Genomic DNA, 18,737 nt, shown 5'->3' on the forward strand with positions numbered 1-18,737 from the left:
GGCGCCGAGCCACCAACTGGGAATTGTTATTGTCATTTATGACTTTGGAGACTGTAAGATCCTTAAGGACCAAGAATATTCCTTGTCAATATTTAGATGCCGTCAACCTGTTTTTTCTAAGTATAGGGCCTTCCATGTAATGGGCACTTACTGTACACTTTTGAATGAACTAATGATGGGTGAACTAATGATTGATGGGTAAACTAATGTTGGAGGAACTAACAATGGGTGAACTAACAATAGGTGAACTACTGATGGGTGTATGGTGAGTCAAAGATGTGTAAGCATAGTCTGAGGCTCTAGAACAATCTATGGGGCATCCTCTATACTTCCTCTCCTTGGCACCACTTTTAATCAGTCATACTCCCAGAATATCAAAAAGCTCAAATATCCAGAATATATTCCACTCTAATTGTTATCAAGTGCCTGAAATAAAATACGCTTATTTATATAAAGAATATTGTTGAATGTGTGAAATATTCCCCCCCCCCCCGGCCTCATTTGACAATAGGCAAGTATGCTGAGTCTTAACTATCCATCCATAACTCAAAGTTAAGATCTGTGGAAAAATATCAGAAACTTTTTCTGAGATTGGTTCATAACTACTGAATTTATATTATAACACCATAAAAATGTTCACCAATAACCATAACCATCATTAAATATCAGGGCATATTTTTAGATTTCCTTTGAAATACATATTTAATTAGGTAGGAAACATGAAGAGAAAGACATGATGAAATTCAGTCACAAAAGTATGTATAGAAATTACAACTGAAAAAAAATAAACAGAGAACACATGATAATAGAAACCTAACCAGGAGTAGCTCTTTTGCTGAAAGCTAGTGTCCAGTTAAAATAACTAAATGAGCAACAATGGGATGGGGTACTGGAAATGGTGACAAATTTTGTTACCATCGATTTCCTAGAAATAAAACTTGGGCTCTGAGTGGAAACGGGCTAGCTCTGAGTCACAGAGGCAGTTCCCAGGCCTAGATGCCATGCAGAGACGCTGTGGGTGGTACAGACTTGCTCTTGTGGTCCTGAAGTAATATCACAGCCTCCCACAGAGCGTTCTCCACCTTAGGGGCTCACAGTCTCTTGACTAAAGAAAATGAGTAAAGAACAAGCCCCTGCTCTAGTTATGGTGGCCTGAGGCTCGCCAGGCTGTCCGTCCTGACTGTAGTGGGTTATTAACATCAGTGAGTGGGTCACAACCTGCTAACTTTTTAAAAAGAAAATAGAAAAATAAAAATATCAGGGTGTATCACTCAAAATAATGTTGTGTTATTTGGGGATTTTTTTGCATAAATTATATATGCTTTATGTAGTTATGTATCGAATATATTTTTTGTTTTCTGATTGTGAGTTGTGTCCTAAAATGTTTGAAAGCCCCTGAATTAGGGGTCCAGGGCAGGTTTGTTTGAAGAATTAACAGAATAAAAATGGAGACCTGTGGCCCTGCTCAGGTGGCCAGGATATTTCTGCGAATGTTGTGGCTGGCAGAATGTGTAAGGGGCCAACTGAGCTCCTGTCTATTACACTCTAGTAGAAGCTGATGCCTCACATGGCAGTAGCACCAGTTGCATCTGAATGCAAGAGGCCCTGTGGGGAAACTCTTCCTATGCATTTCAGTCTGAGCAGCCCCAGCTCTGCTCACATGGAAAGCCAAGACAGAGCCTGAGGAGCTGAGCATGAGAAAGCTGTGAGACCTTGGAGACCCCACGGCTCACCCCTCACTTTCTCTCATAGCCAAGAAGAGGGCGTGAAAACCCCTAGTGTCCAGAGATGATGAGGGCTTCTCTCCCTCCCCTGCTGCACTAGATAATCCTGCTTGACATGTGGGATTTGATGGGATAGAAGTATGTTGGCATTCTCAAAACTGTGACCTCCCTATTTTACATAAAGCTAATCAGCACGAGGTCTTTCCCAAGCTGAAACTTGCCCATGATTACAAAATGATGTGCAGTTGTTTGCAATATAGATAACATTCCAATAGGGACCTCACTAAATATCCTCTTAAAACTCCTATTATCCAAGACCTCTGGCTGAACTTCAACCCTCTGCTAAGGAGTGAACAGAGGGGTGCTGTATCTGCTAAATCCCCCAGCTCCACTCCAGCCTCCAGAATTGTTAGGCAAATGGTCCTTTTTACCCTGTAAAAATCTGGGCAAATGAGACATCAGCTCCTACTAGAGTGTAATTAATTAAAGATAACTGGGTCGGTGTGATTTAATATTCAGCTCTGGTGTGCCTGTAGAAAGGACAGGGTGACCATCTATTATCAAGTTCTTAGTAGCTTTTGGCTTTTTTTGTAACAGATGTTTTCCTGTGTTGGTCAGTAGTATCCTATGGGTTATAAAATAAATAAAGGAGTCTGAACAATGGATTGGCAAATTTCCCAAAGTTAGGTCAGCCTCAAGTATATGAGAAATGGTGCTTCATGGAGGGCAAATACAAAAAAAAAAAAAAAAAAGAAAGAAAATCAGTTTGGTTTTGCAAAACTCTTCCAGCTTGGGGGGGATGCTGGCTGAGCTCCCACTGCAGAGATGGATGAGCCTCCAGTGCAGTCCCAGAAATCAGTGTCGGAGATGTGTCTGTGTGACAGCACCACAGTCTCTTTGGCCTCGCGGTGGGGGTTGTGTCAACCTAAGAGAGATTTTCTGCTTGTTGACGGTGTTTTCCCTTAGACCTCAGGGCAGTGTGAACAGATTCCAATTGCAAAATTATTTTTTAAATGAAAGACTGAAAATCCATACTGACCAATTTTCATCAAATACTAAGTGTGATTACAAAAGTAATAAGCCTTCCCAAAAAACAGACATAAAGGAACTTACACATCTCAATGAAGTCATATGGATGGGTGCAAAGATCATCTAGCTCTACTCTCCTCACTGGGAACAGGACCAGGTTCACCTGCTCTGGCCACACAGAGCTGTATCACCTCTCAGAGCCTCCATTCCCTCCTCAGTAAAATGGAGATTTCCCTCCAGAACTCCGTCAATGGGATATGAATGCAGCATAACTGCAAAAACATTTTGAGGATTAAGTAAAATAACAGCGTGAAGTTTAAAACATAGAAACTCCCTGATAGTGGCCCTTAAATACACAGACAATGCCACATTTTATGCACGGCTCCTTCTGCAAGCATAAACCTGCACTCTTTCTTCTGAAACAACCTCTGAAGCAGAAAGTAAAAGTGCAAAGCCATCAGTCTACCTGCCCCTCCATCTCGCCCTGCACTTGCCCCTCCTTACCTTCTCTGCACCACAGTTAGTCTGCAGTGGGGGCGGGACTTGCGCTTGGCTCTCCTGAAGGACCCTGTGCCTGTTGCACCTTGGAGCATCATGGGTCTCTGCCAACTGCCCCACCTGATGCCCACGTAAGAATCCCATTGCTAGGGGCAGCATCCCACCTCTTTCTGGATCTGAACACAATTCCCCATTACTTGTGATATCTGTTCCTGACTCTGCCCCCAATAGCCGCTGAGCAAGGGCACCTCCTGTCCATGCCCTGCAGCACACAGACATTCTCCCCTGTGCTGTGGTGTTAACCATGTTTGCTGGAGCACCTGTCCCCTCTGGAGGAGCAGATGGCAGTGCTCTGGAGACCCGCATGTGCTGGTTAAGGGCGCCTCCTTTGGGGTTCCCCCCAATCGCTACAGTGGACAACTTCACCAACGCTACAGACCCAATCTAGAAAACAATTCTGATGGCACCTGGTTCAAGCTTTATCATGAGGACAAAATGAAAAGTCAGTGCTTCACCACACTTCACACACACCTTGGTCTGCTTGTTGGCATGTTCATTTATTCCCTGAGGCTTTGCAGCAGGGAAAGCCAGCACAGAAGTCGGCCTCTTGATACTGAGTGAGTTGGCAGGTCGGGAAACATCCCAGAGACCTCTCTCCTCACACTTGAGAAGTTTCTAACAAGGATGTTCTGTGATTTACTCAAATAAAACATTTTAGCTGTTTTCAATTCATACAATGAGATGTGATGAGCTTTGGGAGAAAGAAGATTCATTTTAAGCGTATTCTTGTTGGAATGTGTGTGTTATGATTCAGCTATAATTCAAAAAAGCAAATTACTTTTCATGAAAGTGGCTCTTCTGTGAATTGTGAAGTAAATAAATTTCTCATGCTGACTTCACAGGAGGAGACTTTGTTAGGGAAAATGTGACTGCAGAAGTACACAGAAAGGATGACACTGCCGTCTCCAGTGTCCAGAGCTACAAAAGACACTCTCAGCCTGGACCTTCTCTGCCCCAGGTGTCCCTCAGGCTGCTGGGAGCTCCCATGGGTGGCGGCACCTGGCACAACACGCCCATGGCCTGGGTGGCACCTGTGATCCTGGTCTAGGGCTCACACTGATGCTCCTTGCAGGGCTGGGAGAGTTACAGGAAGACACACAGAGTGGTAAGTCTCTGACTCTTCTGCTGCTGTTCATTCTGGGAGTTCTGGCAGAAGTAAGGGAACAGGCCTGCACCCTCTGTGCTGCTTCATGACGGGTCTTGGCTTAGCAGATTTTATTTGCACCATTATTATTGACTTTTTAAAACTATCTCTTTAATTTTAAATGAATTATATCTTTAATTTCCTTTCCAAAGTCTGCCCCACCCTTGTGACTCCCGTTTACCGTCTCATGCACGTGCACGCAGCTTCTTCTCTGGAGGAGGGTGGACAGCACAGCCTCCCTCTCACATACGCGGAGTCGCAGCTTTCATTACGTTAGAGATTTGTGTGCTGTACCTTTCCCCAGTAACATATTTCAGGGAGAAAATCTGCATTCTTTATGAGTCTGGCCCTAAAACTCCATGGGTTTGAATTATCCTCAAAGTCTGCTTTTGCATCAAAAGATCTCATTTTTTTTTTTCAGAATATGGTGCCTGAAATGAAAAGCTGCTATTTGTCCATATACTGTGCTTTGAGGAACAGCTTTTCACAGATGGAATGGCATAAAAATGATGGGCTGTTATCTTGTAGCCTGAAACTTCACTCTCTGAACACATGAAATATTGATATTAAATCAAGCTGTGCCTAGTTTCTCATATGAATCCTTGCAAGTTCTTGACCTCTGTTCTGTTGCTGTTTCATTTTAGGCAGAATTCCAGAAGCAGGGTGGGGACTGGCAGGACCAGGGAGGGGGGATGCTGCAAAAGACGATTTGAAACAGGACTCGCCTATTTATATGTTTTAGTAAATTCCAGAGTGGTAGAGAATAGTAAAAAATGAGTATCCTGCTAATATGGTCAGACCAACAAATCTTCACTCAATGTGAATTTTTTACTCATTTCAGTGATATCACCAAAAGCCAACAAATAATACTTCGAATATTTATAAGTAACAAACTTTGAATGACAACTAATTCTATACAAGATTCTAATGAGACAGAAAATTGGTGAAGGTGTTCTGCCACTGTAACAAATTCAAAGTATATCATGGCCTGGACACTCCTCACCCCTGTGCAGAGGAAGTGAGCATAGCACACTGACCCATAGGGTCCCTTCGACCTACAGCCTTTAACACTCAGCTTCCAAGGCTGCTACACTTTTCTGCATCATTTATGTGAAGAAAAACAGCATGGAGAACGTGGAATTTGAAATTTGTCTGCATCTGGCCCCACAATGCTCACATTCCATTGGCTAGAACTCAGTCACCTGGCTACACCCAAGTCTGGAAAATGTCTGGCCTTTTACAGTAAAAATGAAAGCTTTTGCTGAATATCCAGAAGTCTTTACCACAACTTGCATCCTTTCAATATAAGCATCTTCAAAAGGTTTCTTCAGAGATAATTTGACAAGATCATTAAATCGATGAGTTATTGGTATAGAGTCTTTTCTATAAAAACAAGCGAAGCAAAACTAACCCCAAGGCTGGCCCTATTTATATGTCCTGGAGCTGTACTCTGTCCTGTCCGTTCTTGTAATTATCTTATTAGGTCATTAAATCTTAAATACCCCAATTTCAAATCAAAAGTTTTGTTTACTGGATCTGAATCAAGAAGCAGGACAATTAATTAATCAAAATATGCACCTAAACTGCTGACAGTGTCGCCATCTCAGTGGCAGCTTGTTTATGCCAGCAGCCGAGAAACCTGGAGAGGGGTAGGGATGAAATTTTTTAAAAAGGTGTTTTCCACAGCTTTTTGAGAATTGAATGCTTTTTTTTTTGCAAGAAGTGGGCCATAGTGTGAAAGAAGTGGCGATTGGAGCAAAGTCTGGTGAATACTGCAGCTGACAGAGAGTATCCAGGACTAGGGGCAGTGTGAGCAGCGATGTGTCCACCAATCATAGCAGCAGAGTTTATGTCTCAGCCAATCACAGCAATGGAATGTTGCGTTTCAGCCAATCACAGCAGTAGAGTGTTGGCCAATAGCAGGCAGCTGGCGGCTCAACCCATGGTTCTGTAAGGAAAAGCTAAGTAGAGTGGATTGAGCCAGTGCTGCGCCTCTCACTGCCTTTTCTGTCTGTCGCATCCTTTTTTTGTCCATAAATATTATCCGAACACGCCAGAGCCCCAGAGTTCCTCTGAACCTGCCCTTGTCCTGGGAATTTAATTCATCTGAAATTTTTCTTTGAGTGCTGGTGAAGGGCCCAATGTAGCTTGGTCTGAGTGAGGACTCAGCAGGTGCTGCTCCCACGCTTACACCTGTGGACAGCGTGCCCTGAGTGTCTCTCATAGCTGGTACCCTCGCTGGGCCTCCATTTCTACCACAGGGTTTGAATCCTGTAGCTTTTCTGCCATTCATTCATTGGGTAGCTATGGAAATACCAATGGAATTAAGATTGAGCACAGATTCCAGTTTGCCATGGCCTTGGACATTCTATCTAACGTTGTGAGGGACTGAGCTCAGGACACAAGGTTTTGTGCAAACCTAGCAACGTAACCAAGCAAACAAATCAAAGCAAAGGTCCTAAGAAGCCATCATGTCTGTAAGCCTTATGCCAAGGTTGTGTCAAATTCTTTTTCACTTAAACCTCTCAATAGCCCCAGGGCTGGCATCTCAGCCACATCACATATGTAAGGAAACTGAGCTTCACATAAACAAGAAAGCAGAGAGGCATCAAACCTAGACCTGCCAGCCTTCATCCCCACACCACCAAGCTCTAAGGACCCTCCTCTCTCCAGAGCTGCACCCAATCTACTCCAAGCCTTGCTTCTTAGTATCTGGTGGGATAACTACAAGGTGGTGGCCATGAGGAAGGAAATCAAGAGGAAGGAAATGGTATTTCTGAACTATTAGTCATAAAAACTAACAGGTAACTACTGTTCTTCCCAGTGCCTCCTAGAAAGGTAACAATTATCCCAAGTTTTCTGAAGAACGTTCATCTGGTTGCAGGCTACTTACGTCCATCCTGGGGATAAATTGTATACCTTTGGAGGTTAATGCTTTCAAGGCCTAAGGCATAATTTAGGTGGAGAATTCACTAATTGGCTCTCCTGGGGCCCATCCACCAACAGGAAGCTACTTTATTTTCTAAACCAAATTCTATTTATACAAGTTTTATATCTAGCTTTAAAACTCAGTATTTTAAAATCAGTCTTATACATACTCTTTGAAGTATGTTAGCAAAATAAAAGACTGACATTTTATTCAGCTGAAGTCCACCTGAGTTTACCCGTGTGTCGGTCTTTATACACAGCCTCCCTCTTTCTGCTGACCCACTGTGCATTAGTTCATCAGTCTTTAAAAAACATCTGTAAAATCAGAAAACTCCTTCATTGTCATTTACATGAACCAATACCAGTTACTTTTTCTAACATAGGCCTTTTGTAACTCAAGAATGGGATTAATTTTCTTTTTTTCTTTCTTTCTTTTTTAATATGGAATGCTTCACAAATTTGCTTGTCATCCTTGCTCAGGGGCCATGCTGATCTTCTCTGTATCATTCCAATTTTAGGATATGTGCTGCTGAAGTAAGCACGGATTAATTTTCTTAAAGAAAAAAAAAATGTGATGAATTAAATATTCTTCCCCTTTCTCCCGGTTGGTGAGTATTTGGTTCAGTATTCAGTAGATGAGGACATCACAGCACATTGAGCATAAAAGGAAAGCAAGGATATATTCCAGCTCTGCACAGAGACAAAGATGGAGAAGTAACATATACACACCCAGCATGAGCCAGAATGTTTACTAGGGAATGAATAACAAACAGTAAGTCCTCTCAGAGGGAAGCAACTTTAAGAAGTTTGTCTGTTGGATTAGATCATGAATCTGTAGAAGTAAATTATGTAACTGAAATTTGCATGCCATTGATATGTTTTTTATACAAAATAATTGAAAGCTAAGTGATAACCTAATAACTTACATTAAATAATATTTAGGATTCATAAGAATGAGTAAAGTAACATGAAAATACAAGAATTAATTCCATAAGAATATGTGCTATAAAAGAGAAACCCCATTAATAAAAATTACCCCCTTTCTGAATATTGATCCTTAAAAATATTTTTAAAACTCTCTTTATCAGAAATAGGTAAAAACCTACTATTTAACCTTATATACTTACTGTTCTTCAGTGAGAAGACCTAGTCTCTGAACCTGCTGTTCTCGTATGACCCTTAGAACAAAAGATGTTTTTGAGAAATGGCCCTCAAAGACCAAGGGAAGTAAATATAAAACCTTAAGAAAAATATTTTAGCAGGAAACTTCATGCAGTAACATTGTAACATAGTTGATTTCATTAGCCAATGTCGATAAGGATTCCAATTATAAATTTAAACCAAAATGAAAACTAGAGATCATTTTTCAGTTAAAAAAAAATTAGTTCACCCAATGGATGAGGGAATCTCAGGCCTAAGTCTCACAGCCGTCAGGATATGCCTAAAAATGAAAATGGTGATCAAATAATAAGGCAGCTATACTCTTGTTATAAAATCTCTTTCAAAACATAACTGTATGAAACTAATGATAGAAAGTCAATCTGCCCTGACTGCAGTAGTCATAATCTTGCAATGAATAATTTTCACAGCAGCATGGTGAGCATGACGACTCCAGGACAGGGACCCTACAGCACCACTGCACTCCGAGCTGAATGGCCCAGAGCATGCCCCTCACCTGCGTGTCTGGCCCCACTGCCTGTGCTCTAGGCTCTCCTCCCACCTGCGGCCTCCCCCATCCTCTCTCCATTCACGATCTGACAGGCTAACAGCCTGGAACCGTAGCTGACTGCGGTAGGGACAATTGGAAGATGGGTGGCCACACACAAAATATCCAGAGGGAAAACTGTTATAGACAAGGTCTTTGAAACTCTTTAGAAAAGACAGCTCATGTGTTTCTAGAGTCATAAATTGTCACAGTGAGCCAATGATCTCATTTTAGTGATATTTGTTATTGAAAGAAATATGGGTAACAACTTGTCTTAAAATCATTTCATGATGTTGCAGTAAACAGTATCAAGCCAGCCCAGGGCTCTGGCATTTTAAATTGCTTTCAAATACCAACAAACAAACAAGAGACTTCTTAATCCTCCTTGAACAATAAAGGAGATGGAAATGCAAAATCACCATATCTATTTGAAAAAAAAAGTATTTCCCCATTTTTATCATGAAATACAGGCATGGACACAGTACAGTGCTTGCAAGGTTATTTTTATTTTGTATGTATGCTACAGCGCTCAACATTTTAATTGCCACTTCCTCAATAAAATCATTGGAAATCTTCCATCTCACCATTAGCACTTGCAAAATAACTGTTAACAATATGTTATCCAGACACAGAAACTTTGTAATTAATGTTGGAATAGTCTTCAAAGTCTAGTGACTAAAATATATCCTATAAAAATTACTGGACTTCATTCAATGCTGTTATGCTGTTTTAAAGTTCAATAAATGTGTTGAGGGGAGATATTTGGCAACTAAGTTAGGCAGTCTGGCGGTAAAAGCCGAGATGCTGGAGAGCTTGGTTTCTGCTGTGGTGAGTGGACGAAAGGCCCTCGAGTTTCACTGTACCCCTGAAAGACTGCAGGAGATCTGACCAAATGCAACTCCCAGTGGGATTCGAAGCAGCCGTGCAGGGCTGGATTCCCACCTTGTCAGGCAGTGGGGCACTGGGGCAGGTTCCATGTAAGCAATAAAACACGACAGGCTGTGTCCACATCTGGGTGATTATAGCATAACTCAGATTGTGTTGTAAGTCATGAGGCTGAAGGCCAAGTGTCTTAACTTCATGAGAAGTGCAATGTTGGCCCTGGAACACAGTGCCTGAAGTGTCTTATTGCTGTCAAGAAATGGAATTTCTACAGTACATTAAGAAAAGGAAAACACTTAGCACAGTGGATTTAAAATAACCATGGCTATGACATCACTGACAGCTAATCAAATCTCTAATTGCAACCAGAGTTCCAAGGCTATTGTATAAAAGGTCTCAGCAGACGCAGGCATGGACACAGGCAAGAACAATGCTGATGCCAAGGGCACTGCCAGGGCTATGGGGTCCCAACGCAAGAACAGGGTGGGCTGGCAATTTCAGACAAACTCTTTGGTTGTGAGCTGATAACTTTGCAGTTAGTTTGCCTTGAGGGATTAAACTTAGAGAAAACAGTGCAAATGCTCCCCAAACATTCTTTTTGCTTCAGTTACAAACTTCATTTTCATGGAGTTAAATATTTCTTTAACTGATTTAGAGATGAGACAGCATAAATGGGGAAAATATCCAGTTCAGATGCCGAGGAAGAGATGAAAGGTTATAACAAGCTGAGACGAACTGGGGGAGCACATGTTGCTCATGATCCATGCAAGGAATTTCTAGTGGTATTAAGTTAAAGTTGCCCAAGAGGACTGAAATTGGTATGTGGTCATAAGGAAGCAGTTCAGATTTTATATCAGAATCTGCCTAGCACCACAAAGTCGAACCCATATTTCAAGGTCCAGTTAATAGCCTCAGTAAGTGTAGCCAAGACACACACCAGCTCGGTGCACCCAGAGGTGCCACAGGAGGCGCCTGACTCCATGAAGGAAAGCAGAGTCTTGTCTCAAAGGTCAAAGCATTTGGGTTTAATGATTTTCCGGGTCATCATAGGTAAGTACTTAATTTTTGTGGGCTTTATTTTCCCTCAGGCTAGCTCCCCGGATGCTGGCCACATGCACTGCTTCCCAAGACCCAAAATGAAGCGACTCTGTCACCTCCTGAAGGTTCACTGACAACACCACAAAGAGGTAAAATATAACTGGGAAATGCTGCCTTTAATAATCTTGGGACACACACAGGTACTTGGAAGTGAAAATCCTGTAAGAACTTTACCTGGAGTTTATAGTCTCATGGGTAGAGATTTCTGATGCACTCTTACTAATGACATCAGAGCAACAAATTCTTCCTGTTCTTATGGGGCAAAAGCAAGCAGAAGTTTGTCCTATTGAATAGCGCCCTCAAGTTCTGGAATTAAAGCCCCATGAGAACATGTTTCTCTCATTACTTTTCAGTTTATTGAACACTTTTACCGACTTCTTATTTGTCAACCATGGTTATAGACACTTATAAATAATTATTATACCCTACCTATGACAAAATATTCCAATAGTTGTATTCATCTATATTTCTGATAATCTTTTTATTAGGTTATTTTCCTTTGGAAGAGTAAAATTATTAAATAAGTAACCAAATGACTAAAGTTGGATGGAAGTAAAATTTTAATTCATTAAAAATATTACTCTTACTTTTATGAACTGGAACAATTATTTTATTATGTCAAAATAATATATGTTAGGATTTTAAAATTTAGTTTTATTTTGACAATCCATTACAGATGGTTAAAAGTCATTAAAGATGGTCTTAATGACTTCTGAAGTTTAATGTATATGTTGGTCTAAGTTGAAATAAGCCATATTTCCAAATTTGGTTGTAATCAAAGATCCTATACTAGGCCTTGAATAAATGAGATGCTTTATAATTATAATAATCTTCTACACGTGTAAGATAGACAAAAGCAAGACTAATGACTGCACAGAACTATAGATTCAAATATCTATTCAGTTAATGACTTAGGATGTAAAATATTGTCATAATCTCTAATTTAAACACTTATGAAACTGAATAAGTTTAATTAAGGAATGTTCCACTAACACTACTATTAAGAAAGTGTTGTGTCTAATAAAAATGAAGTATTGTAGAGATACCAGCATGAGGGTCTAATGACCAGATAGTTACATGTCAGTGAGAGCCACTAGGAAGTCACATGGATTTTCTTCTGTTGTACATCAACGCAAACACTGCAAAGCTTCTTTCAAAATACATGCTCCTAATGCCACCCACAACAGTGAACATAGTTTCACCTTGACATGACCTGCCTAGGGACTTTCTATGCACTGCCACTGTGAGACAATCCTCCATGACTTGAACAGACGAACGGCTGGGATAAGGTCATCAGCAATAAACCCCAGCCCTCTGATTTTAGATGCTTGTCAGAAATGCCGCTGGGGTGTTGATGATATTAATTATAGGGCCCAGAATACACAGACTCTGCTCTGACAGTCATCCCTCCTCAGAGGTTCCCACATCACACACACACACACACACACACACACATCCTATAGCACAGAGGAAGCGAGGTGCACAGTGCTGGGGTGTTTCTTACCAGCCCAGCCTTGCCTCACAACCTCCTGTGCAGCACAGTCTAAACAACTCAGGAAGCCTTTCTTGCCACCAGCCCCTAACTCATGTTAGGGTCTTGCTGCCATCTGGCCAAGTTGTATGGTCCAGAAATCAAAGCAAAGGCCGACAAGTGCAAGGCACTTTGGAAGAGAGCGAGACAGCATCTGGTGTCCTCCCTGCACAGCGGCAGAGTAAAAGGTCACCACAAAGAGTCCCACAGTGACCTCGACCACCAGTGAAGCTCCTGGACTCTGAGTGAGTTGCTTAGGGACCAGTCTGAGCAGTGAGGGCTAGAAAGGGAGGAGCAATCTCTCTCTTTCAGCCCCAGAGCCCAATTCTATAGGTTTATATATCCTGAGAAATGAGAAAGAATTGTAATATATCTTTAGGTAATATATTAAGTGCAGTCAAGAGAAAGTCTGTTTGATGAGGGTGTCCTATGAAGAGTGACTTGGGGAAGACAATACCAGGCAGGCAGAAGTTATGGGCTGGGCTGTGAGGAACTGGGCATTACCTGCCAAGGCATCTTGCTGAGCTCTGAAGACTCTGAGCCACACAGCTACCTGTGAGGGCTCCTAACTCCCTGAAACCCTGTGCCCAGCCCAGGCCTTTCATGTGTCATGGTGAGAACATGAGTCCACAGCACAAAGACTGTGGCTGGGCATGGCCAGGAGCGGCCCACTTGCCCCACAAACAGAACTTGTCTGCCATGTGACCATTAAAAGGATGTAACTGGGATCTTTCTACTCTTCATGAGCAAAACAATTTTCTCAAAAAAAAAAAAGAAATAGTAAAGGCTGAAAATATGGGAGTCAAGTATCAGAGAAGAAAAAGGAAATAAGAGCTTAAAGGAAACCACAAGAGATGAATCAGACCTTCATAGTTAGGATGGTAGATGCTGGAATGAATAGGGTCCCCTGCAAAGTTCATGTGTATCCACCCAGGACCTGTGACCATATCTAGAAACAGGATCTTTACAAAGGTAATCAGGTTAAGATGAGGTCATCCTGGGCTGGGGAGGGTCCTATACCCAGTAGGACAGGTATCCTTATAAGACTAAGGAAATCTGAGTGCAGACAGAGGGGAAGCATGGCTGTGAGGGTGGAGGCTGGACTCGGTTATGCCGGCCTGAGCCAAGGAGAGCCGAGGACTGGGGCAGCCGTCAGAGCCAGGGAGAGGCAGAGCAGGTCCCCACAGGGCTTCAGGGGAGCATGGCCCTGCTGGTACCTTAATGTTGTCCTGTTAGCCTTAAAAATGATATTTTAAGCCACCTAGTTTGTGATAGTTTTTGGTCCTAGGACACTAACACAGACCCTGAGGGTGCAATGACAGCCTGTGTGGCTTTGACACTGGTTTTCTCTTTACATGACAACTTACTCCTCAATATCTCCTTCTCTCTCATACACAATTAGCCCGTCCCATAGGAAAATAACACAATTCTCTCACTTTCAAAAAAACCCACACCTCTGGAATTTTCTTCTTCTGCTGGTAGTTGATTGGTACCACCACTTTTCTCTATTTTCTTATGGTGGTCGCCGCGCATTTGCAGAACGTGTCTGAACCCAGTGAGGCTTACACAGAGGTAAAATCTGCAACCCAGCCTCGCAGGACTGTTATCTCCTAAATGAGCAAATAAACTAACTGTTCTGAGCCATGGCAAAGCCAGCCATGGGATGATCACACAGGGAATGCAGACAAATTGCAGCACAATTTATCTAAGGTGTTGCTTTCTTTTCATGGTAATATGTTACACAGGGTGGACATAAAGTTCATGTACATTTTTAAAGTTCACATGAACTTTATGCCCAACCTGTATATTCAAGAATTATAAGATACCCAGGGTGAAAGAGCTTTGCTTTGCTAAGTTGTAGTAATGCCTTTATACGTGCTTAAAGTATTTCCTCTACCTCAAGCTACTGATTCAGAATTTCTCCTCTAAATTAGCTTAATTTGCATCAGAGGATATGTAGACAGGAATAGCAGTGGCGTTTGGTTGATCCCTGCATGCAGAAGTAATGACAATCAGAACTGTCCTGCTGAGAATTTTATCAAGAACAGGAATATTGGCAAAAGGTAGATTTATCCTGTAATAGGTGGGCCCAATGAGCCCAGCTTTGGCTGCACTTAGACCTTGCCCAGTGTTCTGACTTGAGCCGAGGCCATGGTGGGCAGCCTAGCACTCAGCATTCAGGTCTCAGTGCCGGGTCCTGACTACAGAGGGCCCCACAATGATAACAGCGGTGAGGATAGTGAGCCCCCCAGCCCCCAGGTGCTCACTGCTCTGAGGATTTTATCTGTAGTTTTTCATTTAACCATCATAGAGGTTCTGTGACATAAGTGCTATTACCAACACTGTTTTATAAGTGAGGAAACGGGTTTGGAGATGAAAGACAACTAGGTGCACCAGGTGGGACCCTCCCTAGCAGGGAGCAGATGGCACCTCCAAGAGGGGTAGACAGAGTCTAATGAAGGGCTTATTTACAAAGTCGTGGGCAAGGTTGAGGGAATCCGGCAAGTCCAGGCAAGGAGTTAAAGCCATCAGGAAGCCCTTCCTCTGGCAGCTAGAGCAGGACTATTATCTCCTAAATGATACAGGAGCACCCAGCAGCCTGTGGTGCAGGGACACAGCCACTGCCAGACTGGCCTGGGGGAGAGGTAACTGGGAGAATAAGTGCCCTGACTCCCCTCCTCCTTCTCCTGGCTCTCCTGAAGCATCTTCCATTGGCTGACCCCAGGTATAAATCAGGGGCCAGGGGACTTGATGGCACAGCCCCTGTGACCAGCCTCCTGGCTCCAGAGCAGGATGGAGAAGAGGAGGAGCACCCATCTGGAGGTGGTGAAGTCACCCAGGGCACACATCTGCCCTTAGGAGAAGAAATCCAAAGTGCAAATCTGGGCAGGGCTTAGACATTCAACCATGAACCTGTGCACTGAAAAAGAAGATGATTAATAACCCAGTGGGGATTGCAAAGGATGAGGCTTCTCTCTCCTACCTCCTCAAATCTCTGCCCCCCACCCCTGCCTCCCTGCTATACCCAAGCTAATTTTTGCAGAAGCTCCTCAGATGCAGACACAGAGTTTCTGCAGAAGTGAATGAAGCAGCACTCAGCCTTATCCTGCTAGAAATGGACACTCTCTTTTCGTGGAGATTTTGATCACTGTTCACTGCTATCTCCCTGTGAACCCTGTCTCAGGGTTACAAGAACTGTCTTTTGCACAAAGAGACACTGAGCTCCCGTCTGCACAGTGATACCTCCTGGGAGCAGACCAGTGGAAGCCTGAGCTGCTCACCTTCTTCTTTCTCCTCCTCGTTTCTCTGATGGTCAATTTGGTGAAATGGTTCTAGTCCTTAATTAAGTGGTGCATGTTTCTTAGAGTGGAAATCAAATGTGACATGCTTTTGTGTTGGGAGATTTACGTACGCTATCTTACCTGATCCTTGTCACATACCCTCTGAGACCAGCAAGACTGCCACCCCACTGTACTTGGTAACTAAGCAAGGACTCAGCCCCAGGTGTATCTGACTCCAGACGCCAAACTCAGAACAATGCAGACTTCTTTCCCCCCATGGGCCTTCCTGGTTCTGACTGTCAGTTTCACTGCTTGGAAGTGACGACTCATTTGTCAAGGCCAGACCCTGATGGCCCAGGCCCCACACCCACATCTGTGGAATTACCAGCCTCCTCTTGTGTCTGCTGCAGCTCACAGCCCAGCACAGCTCTGCTGTCACCCACACAGCCTCCATGTCTCTTCCATCTCAACACCTCCCATTTCAGCTGCCTCAGACCCAAGCAGCCACCATTGATCTCTTTGAGCTCTGAGCACATCAGCCAGCTGCTTAGCGGAGGCTGTAACTCTGCTGCATGTTCAGACTTCCCAGGCCAGCGATGCGCTATCCACTTCCATGACTAGGGCTCCACCTCCATGACTGGGGCCCCCACCTTTGCTGTGTCTCTGAACACACCCTGGCTCTCACGCGGAGGCCACAGAGCCCACAAACTGCTCCCAGACCATGACTGACAGTTGAGGCACTCAGCAGCCCCATTTGGTGAGATGTGGGGTTCTTCTGTGGGTGATGCTGGCCTGAGGGCTCACCATGGCCTGGATGAGTCTTTCCTGCAGTCACACTGGGCCCAAGGCTCCCCCTTACTCCTCTACCTTCTCTTACGTTCCACAGATGCCAGACCTTAATTGTGGTCAGAAGTCTTTTATCCACTTCTCCAGCCGCATACACCCAAATCTCTTAGACAAGGGTAGTTCCATCTTGGCACCTGTTTTCCAGTAGGCGTGAAACCATGCAAGAAATCTGAGGAGACAGGTGGTGAGATGAACATGTGAGATCAGCTTACACATCACCTAAAAGCAAAAAGGACATGTCCCAAGTGGTAGGTAGGGCTCAGAGATCCCTGCCATAGGTTGGCAGCTCAGTTGCTAAAGATTTCACTAGTAGTGGCCGGGCGTGGTGGCTCACGCCTGTAGTCCCAGCGCTGTGGGAGGCCGAGGCGGGTGGATCACCTGTGCTCAGAGGTTCGAGACCAGCATGAGCCAGAAGAAGAGCCAGAGTGAGACCCCGTCTCAACCAAGAATTGCCGGGCGTTCTGGCAGGCGCCTGTAATCCCAGCTACTTGGGAGGCTGAAGCCAGAGAATCACTTAAACCCAGGGACCCAGGGGTTGGCAGAGGTTGCTGTGAGCTATGTACCCTACTGAAGGACACAAAGTGAAACTCTGTCTCCTCCATTAAAAAATAAATAAAATAAAAGCAAAAAAAAAAAATTAAAAAAAAAAAGATTTCACTAGTAGTTACCTGGGAAATGTCTGGGTGGAAGTAAGCATCATCACAATGAAATAATTCAGGCATTTGAAAGACATGGTGTAACTTCACTACCTGCACAGTGGAGCTGGCCAGTCATTTCTAAACTGTGTTGATGCCCCACAGAGGAACAGAGAAGCTATGAGCCTCTGCCAGGCAGAAAACAGCTAAGTGTGAATCATAACACCACTTTGGTACCTAACAAAGACCCTTCTCTCCTGGAGTAGGTGAGCCACAGCCTGGAGGTCTGACAGTCAAGTCTCAGAGCTTCAGAGCCTCTACAATGCTCACCCATGGCACATCCATCACGGTAAGGGCCCTGCTGGGACAACCTCAGTTCTGAAGAATGGACAATCGTCCTGAAGATTGGTGGGTCTGCAGAGTCCCTGGGATGGCGGGCACAGTGTCTTCTCATTTGGGGAATAGTAAGAGAGACCTCCTTCCCTTAAAGAATAGCCATGTCTTGTTAGGGGAGAATGGAGCTGTTCTGCCATGTGGCTCTGGGCATGTGTGTGCTGGGTGCACAGAGAGGCCGGCCATTTGTGTGAATAATTCACTTGGCCTCACCTGGGCTCAGTGACTGCCTTGCTGTGGGCTTCCTGCTGTCATACCAGCATGCACCCTTGACGTGTACTGACACAGACTCCTCTCTGCTCTCACAGCAGCTTCAGCTCTTCCACACCCCAGAGGCTGTCTGCTGTCTCCTACCACCTGAAGGGCAGGCCAACTCTGCCTGCCCTCCCCTGTAATCAGTGAACACTTCAGCCATCCAGTCACTAGTACACCACTCCAATCAGGCCTGAACCCTGGCCTTGGAGGGAACCTTCTTTCTAAGCTCTTCCTTCTTTGGGTCAGTTTCCTCATCCCTGCATCTGACTGGAGGGTCATTTTTACATCTTTACTCCCCACTCTTTATATTTAAAATCTCTTGTTCAGGTTTCATTGTAGCATCTGTTTCCTGATTGGGCTTACATTGGTAAAATGTCCTGATCAAAGGATCCAGAGCATAAGATTAAATTAGGAAAATTTATTGGCTTGAGGACACTTTCCTGGTATATTATATTTAATATAAATCTACTGCTGGAGAAGTTCCCAGATGCCTGGAGATAGCATGGCCAGTGTGAGAGGAGTGGAAATGCCCTGGTCGCCTGGCTGGTGACAGAGGGAGACATGAGGAGGCTAAGGACAGCAGAGACACTGGGGATGCTGGGGACAGTGGGGATAATGGGGACAGTGGGGATAATGGGGATGCTGCATTGTGAGGCAGAAGATTTTTTCTACCTGCAGCCTAGAGAACACACCGTTCAGAAAGACTGTGGAGGATGCATTGGTGAGAG

At 43.9% G+C, this 18,737-nt stretch overlaps 1 non-coding gene across 1 annotated transcript; it reads right to left on the minus strand.

Moving 5' to 3' along the window:
- Window positions 1-7,818: 7,818 nt before the first annotated feature.
- On the minus strand, window positions 7,819-7,925 carry LOC111721952. Its single transcript, XR_002770931.1, has one exon. It is a non-coding gene; the product is annotated as a U6 spliceosomal RNA (small nuclear RNA).
- Between the last annotated feature and the right edge of the window lie 10,812 nt (window positions 7,926-18,737).

This window comes from Otolemur garnettii, unplaced genomic scaffold (genome assembly GCF_000181295.1).
Source record: "Otolemur garnettii isolate 467f Iridium unplaced genomic scaffold, OtoGar3 scaffold00205, whole genome shotgun sequence".
NCBI lineage: Eukaryota > Metazoa > Chordata > Mammalia > Primates > Galagidae > Otolemur > Otolemur garnettii.